This window comes from Uloborus diversus, chromosome 9 (genome assembly GCF_026930045.1).
Source record: "Uloborus diversus isolate 005 chromosome 9, Udiv.v.3.1, whole genome shotgun sequence".
In the NCBI taxonomy this organism is placed as follows: Eukaryota; Metazoa; Arthropoda; class Arachnida; order Araneae; family Uloboridae; genus Uloborus; species Uloborus diversus.
The window spans coordinates 92,077,789-92,095,146 of record NC_072739.1 but is presented as its reverse complement, the minus strand read 5'-3'; positions in this window follow the sequence as shown (position 1 = coordinate 92,095,146).

The following is a 17,358-nucleotide window of genomic DNA, read 5'->3' as shown; positions in this document are numbered from 1 at the left end:
TGCACAGACACAAACACACACTCCTACATACACACACTCATGCCTCCACACAGACACAAACACATATGCCTACATACACATAACACACACACGAACGCCTACACACACACACAGCACTGCATACACAACACGCACACACATGCATACATACACACACACGCACCCACACACATGCGCCTATACAAACACGCACGCGCATTCATACACACACACGCTCGTGATTGCGAAAAACTTAATTTGAATTCAAGATGCCAAAAATTCAAATTAATATTTTTTTTTTCACTAATGCTAAGCAGACTTCACTCGTGGATTTAGAAAATCTCCTTTTTATTGTTAAATTAGTTCTGCAAATATGAAGGCATTTTATTAATCTTACAATGTAATGAAGAATAAAACAGAAATAAAAATCTTTGAACTTGAACAACCTATACTGGATATAATTTACAACATAAGTACAGGTAAGAATTTTGTTTTCTTTTTCAAGCCATCAATGGCTCGTTCTTTCTCGCAAATTAAATTTTTGCAAAAAAAAAAAGACAGATAAGAACATTTTAAATATTTTTTAAAATTTTGCATATACGAAATTTTAAACACAAAATTTTTTGTCTTCATTTCAATAATTTTAATAGAATGCAGCTACTAAATTCACGAAAATTTGTAAGAATAAAGCTAATCGATTGGGAAAGATGTCACCAATTAAAGTAAACGAGAAAATATTTCATTAACAACTGACATTTTTTTAATATATTGCTTCCTTTTTCGCTTTTCGCATCATAATAATTTGATTACTTTGTGTTGTGGATAGTGACGCATAATTTACATTATTTCCCATGTATCTTTTCATATTTATGCAGAACACATTATTCAATTATACATTTTTTTAGAATACTTTATTGTGATAGCCACTGCGTTACTAAGAATCTTCTACGATAGCAGATGGGAAAATTTAAATTATTCGTAAATTCAGAGCTCAAATACGCTACCTTGTGGTGATTAATAATACTAAAGAAAAAGGTGAAATATCCCATTCCACGTGTTTTTTTTTTTTTTTTTTTTTTTTTTTTTTGAGCTAAATTACAGACTTCAGACACTTTATGGTGTAATGTAGTTTCAGAAGAATAGAAAAGAAAGCTTTCCACAAACACGATGAAAAATTACTGTTATTCACTAAGTGTCAAAGCAAGTTATAAGTTACGGCATTCGTTTGTTTTACCTTTTTCATCTGCCATTAAACAGTGGCTGCAGCGCCCGCTATAGTTTATTGGAGTTGCGAATGTTTTCTGTTTAAGATGGTTGATATGATTGATTGATGCGGATGTGATACAATGTATTGAAAATTTTGGTTACTGTACTCTTGAAATTCTCTACGTTCTTTCTTATGTATTTTCTCAATTTAAAGAACGAAAGAGCGTTAACTTAGAAAATAAACGTTTGATTTCTCCTTTGATCTATGTTAATATTTTTGGTGAACTAATGTTCTAAAAATAGAGTAGCTTTAGTATTTTACGGGACGTCAAAATAAAGTGATTTACATCGAGAAATCTCCTCTCTCTCAGTCTTTTTCGGTACCGTGACGAAACCAGTGATTAGACTTTCTATATAGGAGGTGGTGGCACTTCCCATAAATGTTGCGGATTATCCCCCCCCCCAGAACGACAGCCCCCCTCCAAAATGAGATCAGAAACCCACTCAAATTAACCCTCTAAAAATTCCGATGCTGCCAGTCTACGCCATATTTCCCCACTCCACCCCACCCCCTGGGGTAGTGGGCATCACTGGATTAGATATCGTACAACATCATTTATTTTGCAATGACGAATAAATAACACTTTTCCGCTTTTTATTGGGGGTTAAAACATTGGAATATGTATTAAAAATCAAGGCATAGTTTTTCAGAAAACACATAATTTTGAAACTTGTTTTTCCGCTTATATTTACATTTTATGAAAGGTTAACTGGCATGCCATGAATTCAGCTAACGCGAACCATATTTTAAAAATATTAGTTGCGGAAGAAGCCAAAACTGACGATTAAAAGCCAAACATGGAACTCAAATGTCAAACACGATTTAGCCAATCGGCGCGTTGTTTCGAACTACGCAAAGGCATGCGCTCCTTCGGGCGAAAAGCAAATAAATAACTTCAGAAAGAAAAGTAATGAATTATTGGAGTAGTTTCTCTCCTGCTCGCGTACAGTTCGAACAGTTTTCAAAAGAAATATGTTGCGTAAAATTTTCGAACATCTGACACTTCATTTTTTGTCTCCAAATGTTTGTAAACTCTTTGCTTCACTAAATTCATATACCTGAACTCCTAGAAACGTAACTGAAAAATATTTTGGTTTACTTCTGAGTTTATAAACGGCAATTTATTCCTCAAACAAAACATTGAATGCTGTTGATATTAAAATCTGATCGAAGCAAATATTATTCAAATTGTTGCGCGGTCAAGAAACTTAGATTGAAAAAAATCACAGGTGAAACTTTTTTTAAATGAGGCTGCATAGAAAAGAATTGTACAATCTTATTTCGCGGCTACGTGTGAATGATGCAATTACCTAACATATTTATTGAGGGTTCTAGATAACGTTTTGCAGATATAAAACTGTTCAAAAGTTAAAGTTGTTTTTGGCAGGGCAGCTAAAATGTATGGCTGCTTATGACGAAAAGAAAAGATACATTTAGAGGTGGATACAGATTACTTTGTTTGGGGGGGGGGATGCTGGAAAATATAGAGTTTTGGGCATAAAAAAATTCTGGAACTGTTTGAGTGTCAATAAAAAAAAAATGCACCAAATTGGTCAGGGATAAGACTTTAGCTAGGTCTTATACTTTTAGTCTAGGTCTTAGACTATTAGTAGGGGCTAAACTTTAATAAATGGGGTTGTTTCCGAAATTGTAAAAGTATTTTTTTCTGTAAGAGCACGCTTAAAAGATAGAATTTAACCATTTCTTAAATAATTTGCCAAAGTTTAATATTTTTTAACAATTATTTTAATTGTTGCGCAGATTGAAATTCATTTCTTATGCTTCTGCACATGACATCACAAGTGATGAAATGACATTAACTGATGCCATCAGCGCACAGTGCAAAATATCATAACCTGGCAAATTATCATAACCTGGTTGACACCAAAGCGTTAAATTTTTAGCGCGAAATGCAATTGCGCGCTAAAGTACATCACTTGTGACGTCATAAAGACCACGCCGAATGACAAAAATCGGACATTTAAAAAAAAAATTAAATGAAAAATAACTGTTGGAAAAATAATTTTTTTTTTCTAGGTTCATATTTTTTTTTTTTTTTTTTTGCATAATCTATCAATTTCAGTGACTAAAAGTAGTACTTTTGATTGAATAAACAAGCCAATTCAGAAGCAAAGGAAGGAAGATATTTCATATGTTCGCAAAAACAAATAATAAATAAATTATATAGATTACGGCATATACTTGCATTTTATTAATAAAGGATTTGAACCCAATTTGTAATACAGTGGGCACCGGTTAATTGAATCAACCTCTTTAATGAATCAAATCCGTCAAAAGCAGAACAAAAACCAGCTTTATTGAATTAGAGGCTTTATGAAATCAGCCGCTTTGTGGAATCAAAACTGTTTAGAGCGAACATGATTCATATAAGCGGCGGCTACTTATTCTACATCCATTCACTTTGTATACAATTATTAAATTACTAGAAAATCGCCCGTAAAGCTACAACGGGTGAAAATTGCTTCTACATTTGAACGAAGCAATTGCCTGTTTAATGACACTGATACTTGAAATTTTAACCCAAACTCCAGTGAATTCCCCTAAACTCCAGTAGATAGCGACTTCTTCGTATCTTAATTCTCCTAAAATTAGTCTTAGCAGTAAAGCAGTTAAGTTACCGGATCAGGTTTAGCCTTGTCAAAACGAAGAATTTCCTTGCATGTCAAACATTACCAAAAAATGTTATCAAATTATCATGCTATGGCGCAAGTTTCATAACGTCAGAGCGTTACTCGATCAGTGAATTCGCTATTATATGTATGAGGATGCTGACATATAAAAAATGTCAAGGAGTTTTTTACTTAAAAGAAACCTAGATATTCACAATTTCAATAAACTTTTGGAGGGGCTGCAACCTCCGGAAAATGACAGCTGAAAGAGTCGTTCAACTAACAGTTGTAACAAACAAATGTCGTAACTTAAAACAAACTTTTAAGCTTAGGGAATTACAGCATTTTTCATCTTGATTATGGGGGGTTTTCTTTTTGATTCCTTTGAAATTTCATTCCATCACAAACTGTCTTATGCCTATATTTTACCACTGGGCCATTCCACGAAAAAGTCAACCCTTTGTCCCGCACGTGACAATTCATATATTTCATTAAAAAGTAATAATTTTGAAGGGTTTTGAGGAAATTTTTTGCGAAAGAAATTACACATAAGTTTATAATTTGTAACAAGAAAAAAAAATTTTTGTTCATTAATATTTTAAATGAAATATATGAGGCGTCACGTGCGGGACAGAATAACGGTTTTCTGTGGAACGGCTCCACAAAAGAAAAACGCGAAACGGAATGTTTTACCTCTTTCGGTAGTTTCTGGAATCACCGCAAAGGTAGCAAATGGGGTCGTTCCCGAAATTTTAAAAGTATTTTTTTCTTAAAGAGCATGCTTAAAAACATAGGATTTGACCATTTTTAAATAATTTGACGAAGTGTAATACTTTTTAGCAATTATTTTAATCGGTGCGCGGATTCAAATTCATTTTTTACGCTTCTGCACATGACATCACAAGTGACGAAATACCATTCACTGACGTCATTAGCGCAGAGCTCAGTATTTAATTCGTTTCTTTACTCACATGTACTGGCAACTGTATGGTTAATAGCAAATGGATAGAGCACAATGTTTAACTCGCTTCTGAATTATCACAAGCTGGAAACGCGGAAGACAGCAAGCGTAAGCATCCAGCGCGCCAGTGGAGTACGCGCCAAAGTTCTCATTTGTGACGTCATAAAGACCACGCCTTGTTTGAAAAATCGGACATTTAAAAAAATAATTAAAAACTAGCGCTTTGAGAATAAAAGATTTCCCTCGCTCCACGTTATTATTATTATTATTATTATTATTATTATTATTATTATTATTATTATTTGATTATTCTATCAATTTCAGTAACTAAAAGTATGTACTTTTGATTGATGGAAATAACCCCATTCAATCTCTGGAATTGTGATTTTGAAGCATTCCATACTTGGCATACTCATCCTTTATTTTTCACCTCTTCATTGCCATAGAAACAAATCAATATTTGTGTCTGCTCATGAAATTTAAAATCTTCTGCATATTCAAATTCCTTCTGCCGTCATCCCGCTTTGCATTCTATTCCAAAAAAGCGCAGGCGACGGAAAAATAAAGTGGTTTAGTGGACCATGTGAGACTGTAACACTCAGTCAAAAGTAAGCAAAATACGGTGAAGTCCCGTCACAACGAACACCAATACAACGAAATATCCGTTTCAGGGAAACAAATTTTCAGTCCCGATTTAAATTTCACTATGCTGCTAAAATTCTGTTACAACAAAATTTCCGTTACAAAGAACAAAATTTGCGGTCCCTTGAAGATCGTTGCGACGGGATTTCATTGTGTTTGATGCTGTTATTAGCAATTCTCAAAAAATATAATAGCGAATTCACTGATCGAGTAACGCTCTGACGTCATCAACAATGAAGCTCATTCCATTGCTTGATACTAATTTGATAATATTTTTTGATAATGTTTGACATGCAGGAAAACGCTTTACTTTGACAAGGCTGTACTGGATCCGGTAATTTAACTGTTTTACTGGCAAGACTGTGTCATTTCAGGGGAACGAAGAAACGAAAAAGTAGTCAACAATGAACGCTATCAACTTGAGTTTAATGTTCATCCACTGGAGTTGGGGTTAAAATTTCAACTCTCAAACAAAATGTCACCAAACAGGCAATTGCTTCGCTCAAATGCAGGAGCAATTTTCACCCGTCATACCTTGACGGTCATTTTCCTGTTGTAATCAGTAGCGGATACAAGGGGAGGTTCATGGAGGTCACGATCTCCCCCCCCCCTAAACCGTTGACAATATTGTCAGTCCACATTGTTTTCAAGCACTTGATGAATAAAATTTTAACAATTTCAGTAATTTTTTCAAATTTATTAAATTTATTAAAAGTAAATGTTTCAAATATTGCTTCTTTTTATTTCAAATGAATTGAATTAATAACGTTGATGCTCAACTAAGTATCTTATTCCTGACCGATTCGGTGTTTTTTATTCACCACCCCCAAGCAGTTTCAGAAATTTTTAGGACCAAAACCATAATTTCGTTCAGGGGGGGGGGGTATTCTTCAGCGCGACACCCCTCCCCCCTAAAATGGTAGTCTGTATCCTCCCCTGGATGTAATAATTATTGAAAATAATTTAAAGAAGTTTTAATGTCAATTTAAGCAATTATTACTTCAGTAGAAATTTCAACACAATAATTAGTTATGCTCAACGTTATGTGTCAAGAAATAAAATAATCAGAGAGAGAAACAGAAAAGATTTTTTTTTTTTTTCAACTTTCGAGCGGAATTTATGACAAAAAAGAAAGAAAACAAATGAAGCAAGAATAAACAAGTTAGGTTCGTGAAAGAGCTGCAACGATTTATTACCTCCGAATTTAATTCCAGAAACGAGACACATAATGAATGAGAATTGGATTCTTCATCCACAATAAGAGATTAATATATAAGTTCAGTTGCTTGAATATACAGAAAGAAAACTATCCAACTCTGAGGGACCGCGACAAATTTTGCCTCCCTCAAGGTTACAGCTTCAAGTTTACAGCTGGCACCCGCACGGCTTTGCCCGTAGTAGAAAATTAAAAGGTCATTTAATTCGCCTGTAATAACAAATAATGTATGATGAATTTCTCGCCAATTTGCTGTATTCATTTTCTTGCCCATGTTACGATTCCACATTATGATAATTTCGTAATTTATTCTTTCACGTTGTGATAATTTGCTCGGTAAAATTTTCTTAAAATAGAAATATAAAAGAACAAAATCGAATTTTCGAAAAATCGCTTCGAGGTGCACACCCCCATGCTGCAAACTAATTTTGTACCAAATTTCATGAAAATCGGCCGAACGGTCTAGGCGCTATGCCCGTCACAGAGGTCTAGACACAGATCCAGACAGAGAGACTTCCAGCTTTATTATTCGTAAAGAAATGGCAGAAATATTAAGAGTTAGCTTACGAAATGAAAGCATCGATTGTTAATTTAATCTCAAAGAAGGGGGGGGGGGGGGTATTTGTGATGAAGTCCATGTTTCAACCACTCTAGAAAATTTCCGAAACATCACTGATTACTTCCAGGTAACGGGATTTCAAGGGTTTGCACCAGTTTCCTGTGAAAAACGAGATTTATTGAAAAAAATTTCCTGTATCACAACAAGTTCCATGAATGCCAATTTTATACTGTGGGGAAAACATTTTTAGCTACCAGTGGGAAAATATATTACTTATTTTTATTAGATGTATCTATTTCGGCGTAGTTATGGTCTTTCCAGATTGACTGAGTCACAATTAAGAACATAATGCCGAATGCAGTCTCCGGAGGCATTTGGAGCCTCCCCCCTCCCCCGGGCATTTCGCAAAATTTAAGTCTTAAGACACGATTGTATGCAGCTCAAGTAGTGTTAGGGGAAAGAATGGGTTCAGCGATTTTTTACCGGTTATTTTTCGAAGCTGAAGTTTCAAAAAGCGCAACTTCAGACTACCTTCGATTATGTTAAGAGGAGGGAGTTTCGAAACATTCACCCGGAATTATTACAAAATTGAAGCTTTTAATCGCTATGTTAGAATACCTCTTTGAGCGGAAAAGGAGATGAATAGGTTTGGTGACCTCCTTGGCTGAATCTCTATATTTTAGTAGTTTTAGATTAAAATGCTGTAGCAGCCCCCTCCCCACGTCCCAAGCAACGTAGTAAATCAATCGACCCCTCCTTGAAACGTTTCTTTATCCGCCCTTGTAAGAGAGACAACACCGCCTGTTGTAATAATTGAACACACGCATTAAGTGCACCAGAATTTCAATAACAACTTTAATTTAAATTTCTGCTGAAAGAAGGAACCAGATGTCGTTGCAATAAATGTTTTGTATTTTTGTACTGACTTAGTCAGATATCGTACATTGACAATAAATGGGTTTTAATCCCCTAATTCATTTTGATATTTTCTCTGCTGGTTTAGAAAAATTAATTAACAGATTCACTCATTTTTGTTTCTATCGATTTTTACAAGTTTCGCGGAACCCTTAAGTCATCTTCGTGAAACCCTGTGGTTCCGCGGAACGCAATTAAAAAAAAAAAACGCTGACTTGAAGAAACCATTGAATAATCAGAAATCTGCCGCACTCAAATGTCTACAACTTGTTCCTGCAAAATCAGCTTGATTGATGAGTTTTAAATGTGCAACGGCCTCATTCGTGTAGCATGTCTTATTTTTCGTGGCCTCATGTGGCAAAACTCAACATACAGCAACGCGAGTGACACTCAACATATAATTTGCAGTCGTATTTTTTTGTCGTTCAGTCCTCAAATCGGAATCCTCGGGCGGAAAATCTGAAAACCTTTTTTAAGAATAATTAGGTTATCTCAGTAAGTGCCACATCCAGTTTTATCCAGCCCATGATGGGATAATGTGACAGAACGAAGATTTTATTAACCTCAACTAACTCTAAATTACTAAATAAATTCCTATGAAACCTACCTTATGTGTATACCTGCATCAGTACTGTCTGATTTTCTTCATTCACCTTCTGTGAATCTCCACATGCTTCAGGTCTGCTACAATTATATCACAAAATGGGTAAAAGACGATTCCTTTTATTTTATTTTCATAAATCAGGATTGATTCTAGTAATATATGTTTGAAAACACGAGTAAAATCAACAAAAAATTAATTTTAACTCTTTAAGGACTTTAGGACAAAAGTATCCTCAAAGTTAAAAACTTATTTGATAAGTTACCGAATACAAATGATTTTTACTACTGTCTTTTACCCGCGACTTCGATCTTATTGATGTAGATTTTGTCAATTAATTCAGATTAATAACCAGCACACGAAGAAGGTAAATAGTTGAAAGAAAAAGAATACACAAGGTAAGTTATGAACACGTACAGGAATAAAAAGAAATTAGCGCAGGAAATTCTTTAAAATTCCCAATCGAATAAGGTCAACAGTTCCGTTCAAATATAAAATAATCCTCTAAGTTCATTGTTAATCATCAATGGACCATTGTTAATCACCAATCAAGGGCGCCCATACACAAAATTTTAAGGAGGGGGAGCTCAGATACTTTCCCCATGGTTTAGCATGATATTTTCCAAATAGAAACCGATTTCAGTACCGATTCGAGTTATTAAAATTTGACATTTTTAATAACTTATCCATTAATTGCTGGAGTAGAAATGTTTTTACATTTTTGGAAAGGAAAGAGTACTAAAAGCAAGGAAGTTTTAATTTCAAAGGGGGGGGGGGGGGGCTTGAGCCCCCACTTGCCCCCACCCCATATGGGCGTCCTTGTCACTAATGGACAATTGTTAATCACCACCATTGTTAATCATCAAATACGCCGGAAACTCGCCAAGTTTCTGATACTATGTAAGATATTTGCTTATTCTACCACTAGAAAATTGCCCGTCAAGGCATGACGGGTGAAAATTGCTCCTACATTTGAACGAAGCTATTGTCTTTTAGGTGATATTTTGATAGTAGAAATTTTAACTTACTCCAGTGGATTAACAATAAACTCCAGTAACCGGATCCGGTTCAGCTTTGTCAAAATAAAGCTTTTCCCTTAATGTCAAACATTGCCAAAAATATTACCAAACTATAAAAAACTTAATGAATCTTTAGTGCTTCAACAATGAAATAATTTTGTCACGCATTGCTATAGCACAAGTTTCATTGCTGATGACGTCAGCGTTACTCGAACAGTGAATTGGCTATTATATATATATATATATATTTATATATATACGATAATAAGGTAGAACCAGTGGTGCTCTAGCATGTATGACACCGGGGCGGTAACTTATGGTGTGTCCCCTTGCCCTCCCCACACCCACACACACACACATGCGAAAAAAAGAAAGGGACTTTAATGTTCTATGTAAGCATGAAATTTATACAATTTTCAGAAACAACTACATTTATGCTATAACGAAATTTTAAGTTGGCTAACGTACAAAAGACAAATAAAAACTACGAAAGAATTTTATATAACGTACCTTAGACACATATGTGCACGGCCGTTGCGAGGTCTAAAAAGTGTAGCGGTGTATGAAATTGATGTCCCCTTAATTATTTCAAACGTATCTCAAACACAGAGACAGATATTGGTTCAGTAATTGGTTTAAGATGAATGATTCAGTTCTAGATCTAAGTCTAAGTATTGACAATATGAACCTAATCGTGAACCAAATATAAGGGAGAGAAGGGGGAGAGTCCGAGAGCTTTCCCCGGAAAATTTTCTAATTTGTAGTCATAAAAATACATTTTAGAGGATTTTTTGCAATGTTTAGGGGAAAGGAAGTTCAGGAGGGCTCCGACGTTCATTTTTCGAAATTGAGGCGTTAAAAACTCAAATGTTAACTCCAAGTATGTCATGGAGAGGGAGGTTCGAAATATTAACATGACGCTCTAATCAACTAAGCCAACGTGCCTCTAATTCAAGGATCTATGCATTGAAAAAATGCGAAAAAAAGACAGAATAAATCGGTTTTTTTTTCGACAAAACAGCCAAAATAGAAATTGTCCTTTTATTTTTCGCCAAAAGCGGCGAAAAAAATGCCTTTAAAATGAGGCCTTATTTATAAAATTTGATAAAGTATTGAGGGAGTTATGACGTTTTTGGCGTTTGGCGTTTTTGACGCTAAAAGCGGCGAAAAAAATGCCTTTAAAATGAGGCCTTATTTATAAAATTTGATAAAGTATTGAGGGAGTTATGACGTTCCCATAAAAAACACCTTTGACAAATAATATATTAGGGGTGTTCAAATGAAAAGGTACCAAACGTCACAACAACATAACTGCTAACATATTTGCGTATGTCGCTATGGGAGAACGTAGAAGCGAGACATCTAGGGATGGGATCGGCGTATATAGCGCGGATCGGAGCATGCGCGCGAGAGATCAGAGACTCTTATAAAGAGCGTCGTCTAATTCTCTAATTGACGCGACAGTGAGTGAGAGGATACTTGTTTAATATCCTTGTTGACGTCGCTACTTGTTGAATTCCTTGAGCACAGGAGAACCATTAACTCCGATGTGCAGTAGCAGTGTGAGACACTTCAAAACCTAAGCAAGTTCATCAAGAACAAAAAACCAAGGCTGCTCAGGTGGACGCGCTTCCATGGCGTTCACACGTCTCGAGTCCAAATTCAAGTGGACCTTGACCATCCGCTCTACACCCCAGATATGTCGCTCTGCGACTTCCATATGTGTTTGATCCTTTGAAAAAGCATTTAAAAGGGAAGTGCTTCAACTCGGACGACGAACTCGAAGACACTGTAAATAACTAGGCACTCGTCATAGCCACAGAAATTCCGGGAACGAGGAATCCTTTGGTTCGTTAATCAGTGGGATCGTGTTGCTGAGGTCTACGGTGCATACTTTGAATCAAGTCTTTATTTAGACCCACAGTATCGTTTGGTACCTTTTCATTTGAACACCCCTCATACTATATTAGTATGCATAAGCATAGTACTGCTAAAGTGCAACTCTATCCAGTGAGTTGCTTATCTTTTTTTTTACGTACTTATAATAATCCACTTGTACGCAAGCCCAATTGCTAGCATTCTGCAAATGCTCCTCACTGATACTCTGAAACCCGTTCACATTGGCTAAAAACCCTATTCATTGCAGGTATCTAAAAACCCCGCGGAAAGAAAACTCCCTAATAAAGGGAAAACAAGCGGATCATCGCTGGAGGCATAATTTTGGAATTAACTCTGCACTCGGTTCAAAACTGGTAAGTTCAGAGCAGGCATTGGTCAGCAGCAGGTTTTAATGTAAACGGGACTTTTAAATATCTCTACCCCCATAAACCCCCTTATTCAGAAAATAACTCAAATTTTCGTCTTACTAAAGAATCAGTCTGAAGCAAATAGCAAGGTTTAATGAGTGCCTCATGCATCGGGCAAATCCTTTTCCTGCACTTATTTATTTAAAGGATGTGAACAACCTCCTTCTTTTCCTATCTTCTCTTTTTTTTAAGACTACAAGTTTTTCTCCAAAAGTAACGGGCATTCATAAAGTAAAGAGATGTGAATAACCGTCTGCTATGAATCTTCTATTATAACGATATGAACTTCTTTCTGAAAGTTCAGTTATTCATAGAGCATAGAGCTGTAAATAATCGTCTCCTTTTCTCTCTCTTTTGTTATAAAGAGTCGGCTCCCCGAAAATTTGAGTAATTATAGATATGTGGATAATTGGCTTTTTTTCCTACCTCTCCTCGAGATACAAAAAATCCTTGTATTCAAAGAGATGTGAATAACCAACAACATTTGTATCTCTCCCCTTGTTTCAAAGACTTCAAACCTCCTTCTTAAAGTTCGTGTATTTGTAGAAGTACGAAGTGTGAACAACACGCTTCTTAACTACCTCTCCGCTTGCTATACTGACTCCGAATATTTTTTCAAAAATGCGGGTATTCAAAGCGATGTGAATACCCGACTTGTTCTTCTATCCGTCCTCTTGTTAAAAATGCTTCGATCCCCCCCCCCCCCAATCTGGGTTTTCATAGAGATGAGTAACCGACTTCTCTTATACCTCCTCTTTGTTATGAAGGTGTTGGAGTGTCCCTCGCAAATCGAAGTATTCATAGAACTGTGAATAACACACTTCTTTTGCTATCTCTCCTCCTACAGTGAAACCTGTGTATAACAATACCGTTTATAACAATAAACCTGCCTATAACGATATTTTCCTTGGTCCCAGCAAAATTTTAGCACAAATAATCAAACTTCCAAAACGATAACTTGTCTATAACAATATTCTTTTAGGTCCCAACAGTATCGTTGTAGACAGGTTTTACTGTATAAAGGCAGGACCTATTTCCCCGAAAATCTTGATGTTCATAAAACTGTGCATAACCGACATCTTTTCCTATCTCTCTTCCTGTTATAGAGGCTTCGAACCCCCCACGAAAATCTAAGTTTTTATAGAGTTGTGAATAACTGACATCTTTTGTTAAAAAAAAAGAGAGAGAGAGCAGGGTGGTCATTCCAAGCTCGCCAGCTTGCGAGATCGAGATTTTCGCTCCCGTGATCGGTTGTGATGTAGAAATGTCGCAAAGTAGTATTCTATTCTACTCGAACTTAGGTGGCGGCTAGGTTCGAGTAGATTAGAATACTACTTTGCGACATTTCTATGTCACAACCGATCACGGGAGCAAAAATCTCGATCTCGCAAGCTGACGAGCTTGGAATGACCGCCCAGGTAGGAGAAGACGTCAAAATTTCCCTCGAAAATCCGGGTACACAAAGACGTGTGAAAAACCGACTTATTTTCCTTTTGTCATAAAAGCATCGAAATTTTCAGGGAAAATATATGCATTCATGCAGCTGTGAATAACTGACTTCCTTTATAACATTAGTTCAGTGGATAAAAGACGTCGAATTTTACCCCAAATAATCCGGTATACATAGACCTGCAATTGACAACTTGTTTTCCTATAATGCAGCTCATGTTAGTTGAGCTGTGACCTTGACTTTGTTTACCTGTTTTAGGGGAGCTTAGTGAAAAATAAACGTGTTATTGGCTCGGATTTTAGTTGGAATATTTTTGAAAAACTAATAAGGAAGTTTCTCAACTCAATTTAGCTCCAATTACCCCTCCCTATTTTTCGAAACAGAGGTAAACATTGTCAGGGTTGGAGCTCAATTTCTCAGAGCCTCACAATATATCTTCTCTTTGGTTGTAAAGACGTCGAAATTTCCCCCCAAAAATCCGGGTTATATACAGACCTGTGAAAAACTGACTTGTTTTCTTTTCGCTTCTCTTTTATTACGAAGGCGTCGAAATTTCCGAAAATCTTGGTACTTATTGGGAAAAACTGCCTTTCCCCCTATCTCTCCTCTTGGGATAAAGACTGAATTCTTTCACACAAGCACGGATATTCTTAGAGATGTGAAAAAAAAAAACTCTTTTTTAGCTCCTCCTGACATAAAGACTGTGAGATTTCCTCTCCAACCAAAGCTATGTAGTTTGTCGCTGAGTTTCAACCCTTGCCTGTCGTTACAGAATCCAAGAAGTGGTGCAAGCAAGTCTCCCGCGTCTTAAGTTATGAATATGTACGTGCAATAGGCGGTGCATAATTAATGAATCAGGCATCCTGGTATCTGCCGAAGGGTGACTCGAGCGAGATGGTAACCTATCCACACACCCCAGGTACAAACTATGCACGGCCGAGATTAATGAAAACGACCTTCAGTTGGCTTGTTTTCTACCGCGCCCTAAACAACTCGGAATAGCGCATCTCCACGGCCTTGGAATATTCAGATGGATGGAATGGAAAAAAAAAAAAAACACTTCAACTGCAATTTGTTTCTGAACCTTTTAATGAAGACTTTGGATTTATTCATAGGTGTCAAGTGCAACAGGGTTTTGGTGATAGTTTCTACTGAAAAGGGTGAGAAAGAACAACATGACGGAAGAAGAGTTTAGAAGTTTGAGACAATTCCTGATTTTGCATTCATTCCTAAAAATAGTTAACAAATTTAATCGTGTGCGATTTACCTCATAGTTATTATTCTGCTATGGTAGAACACGAAAATCTACTAGCACGAAAAAACATTCAATGTATGGGAAGCAGTTAGAAAGTTAGAATTTAATGTCTAGGCTGATGCAATAAAAAAGTTTTGAATTGGTTTTCTTAATGTAGTAATTGTCTCCAGGCATTTATTTCTAACGCAGCGTTCTGTGAGCAAATTCCGAAAGTACTTACGAAAGGGCCCGACCAGGCCCGGATCAATAAATTTTGGGCCCCCTGTAACAAAATCTGTAGGGCCCCTCCAGAGGCCAGCAGTGTATATTTGCAAAGTTAATAAGTCTTAGTGCTAGTTTTTTTTTAACTTCTTAGGCCGTTGGGCCCCTTAAGGACGTGCGCCCCTCCCTCAATGCGGGTCCGCAAATCTAGACCCGGGCCCGACTATAGCAATCTTCTATGCCAGGAGCCAAGGACGGACACTGATGGGCGTGAGGGACTGAAGGGGAGTTTCCCACTTCTTCTTGTTCACACTTGTCATCAATCAAATTTTAGGAGATCAATGGATCATATTTGCAACAAACTGTTTTATTGTTCTACACAGTGACACATTTTTACAAGATGGGCAGATAATTTTCCCTTTCTTCCGAATATCAGTCAAGAAATATTCCATAAAATGTTATTCCGCTTTTCGGTCAGGATTTCTCTCACGACTGCCAACAATCTTATGACCTCAGGCGCTCTCTAACATCCGCGCAGTAAGCAATCGCGGAAAGCCCCACCATTATGCAATTATGGAAATTCCAATTATAAATCATGGAATCCCTTGCAAGCGTTACGCAATTTAACCTCTTGGAGAATATTTTTTACAGCAGCGGTTCCCATAACCTTTTCCCCCATGCGAACCATTTCCAAACTCCGAAAGAAGTTGGCAAACCCCTTGCGTACTAGGCAATAAGTAACAAGCAGAAAAGAAAAAAAACCGCACAAACACACACATATACACAATATAATTTGGGAGATTTTTTTTAGTTTGTTTCTGCTCCATAGTTTATAACAAGAGCGAAAACATAATTGCTATATATAGAATTACAAATATTGCTACGAAAATGATCGTTAAAAAATGAATGCAAAAAAAAAAAAAATCACCAAAAAATAAACACAGTGCTTGTTCTGCGTTGAGCTTCAACTTTTAAAAAAAATTGAAAAATGTGATATTTGTGGAACAAAGAGGCCAAAGTTTGGCAGAAATTTTTCTGACACAAGGGTACATTTATCTCTTTTTTCACTAAATCAGAAGTCAAATAAATAATGATCTTTAAACTCTCAGATTAAGTTAATAAACTTTTTTTTCACAGTAAAATGAGAAAGATCTGAAGGTTTAAGTCTTCTTGAAAAGGACTACGAGCCTAGCTGTTTGATAAAGATATATTGCGTGCATTAATCGTTTGATTGCTGAAGAATTTTCTTGCAATTATGCTATAAGTGCGGAGTAAAATGCGTATCTTGAAAAATAATAGAAGCGTTTATGTTCAAAATACGCATTTAATCTTAATTTTTACACAAAAGGTAATTTTAAGCAAAACAAATATTTTTTGCTCACTTACCACAAAAGACATTTTCTTCACTTCCTGTGGTATTTTTGGGTTGTTAGTTAATCTTTCTTTCTTTCGACTATAAAGCCATTTTTCGACTTACACAATATCTAATTTTTAATAAAACATATTTTTAAGTTCACTCACTACAAGAAACCTAAACATTTTCTACACAAATCTCATAAATTCCTTATTTACCTATAGCGCAAATTAAGTTGCATGGTTAAATTCCGTTGATTTTTCTTTTCTTTTTTTTTTTTTACTGTGTAAACTTTCACCCACGAAAATTTTCTATAGAATCATTTTTTCATACTTTCTGTGGTATCCTTGGATTGCTAGCCATTCTTTCCCTTTTTCGACAATAGAGCTTGAAGTAAATAATTTGTAGTTAATGTAGTGTGAAAATCGTAGCAACAAACAACAGCGTGATCTCACTTCTATGCATTTTTGACTCAACACAAGATCAGAGCGATAGATCCTCCTCAGACTCAAATTAATGGTAAAGAAACTAAACCATCAAAATATTTTAGACACTCGCATATGCTCTATGTAATTTTTTCATCAAGTTAATCAATCTTTCCAATCAAAAGCTTCTGAGGAAACGGACGCGTTCAAATTATTTCATCTGAAGACATTGTATTCATAAGCAGAGCTTTTTCAGCATGGCTTCAGGGCGATGACAGACTTAATTATTTAAGTGTAAAATATCTCAGGAAGTACGCAAATATTTTAATGAAAAGAGTATCGGATGTGCGAGAGACAAATAAATAAAAAAGGAGCAAAATTTGTTTGAAATCACTTGAGCATGAGACTTCATCAGAAACAGGCATGTTAAAACTCCGCCATTACAATACTTTTTTCGCGAACCTCGTTGGGAACCTCTATCTTACAGGGACCCTGCACCGGCAATTTTTCTGAATTGAAGTTCTAAGACACATTTTTTATGACGTTAAAGAAGGGAATAGGGTTAAAATTTCCTTCCC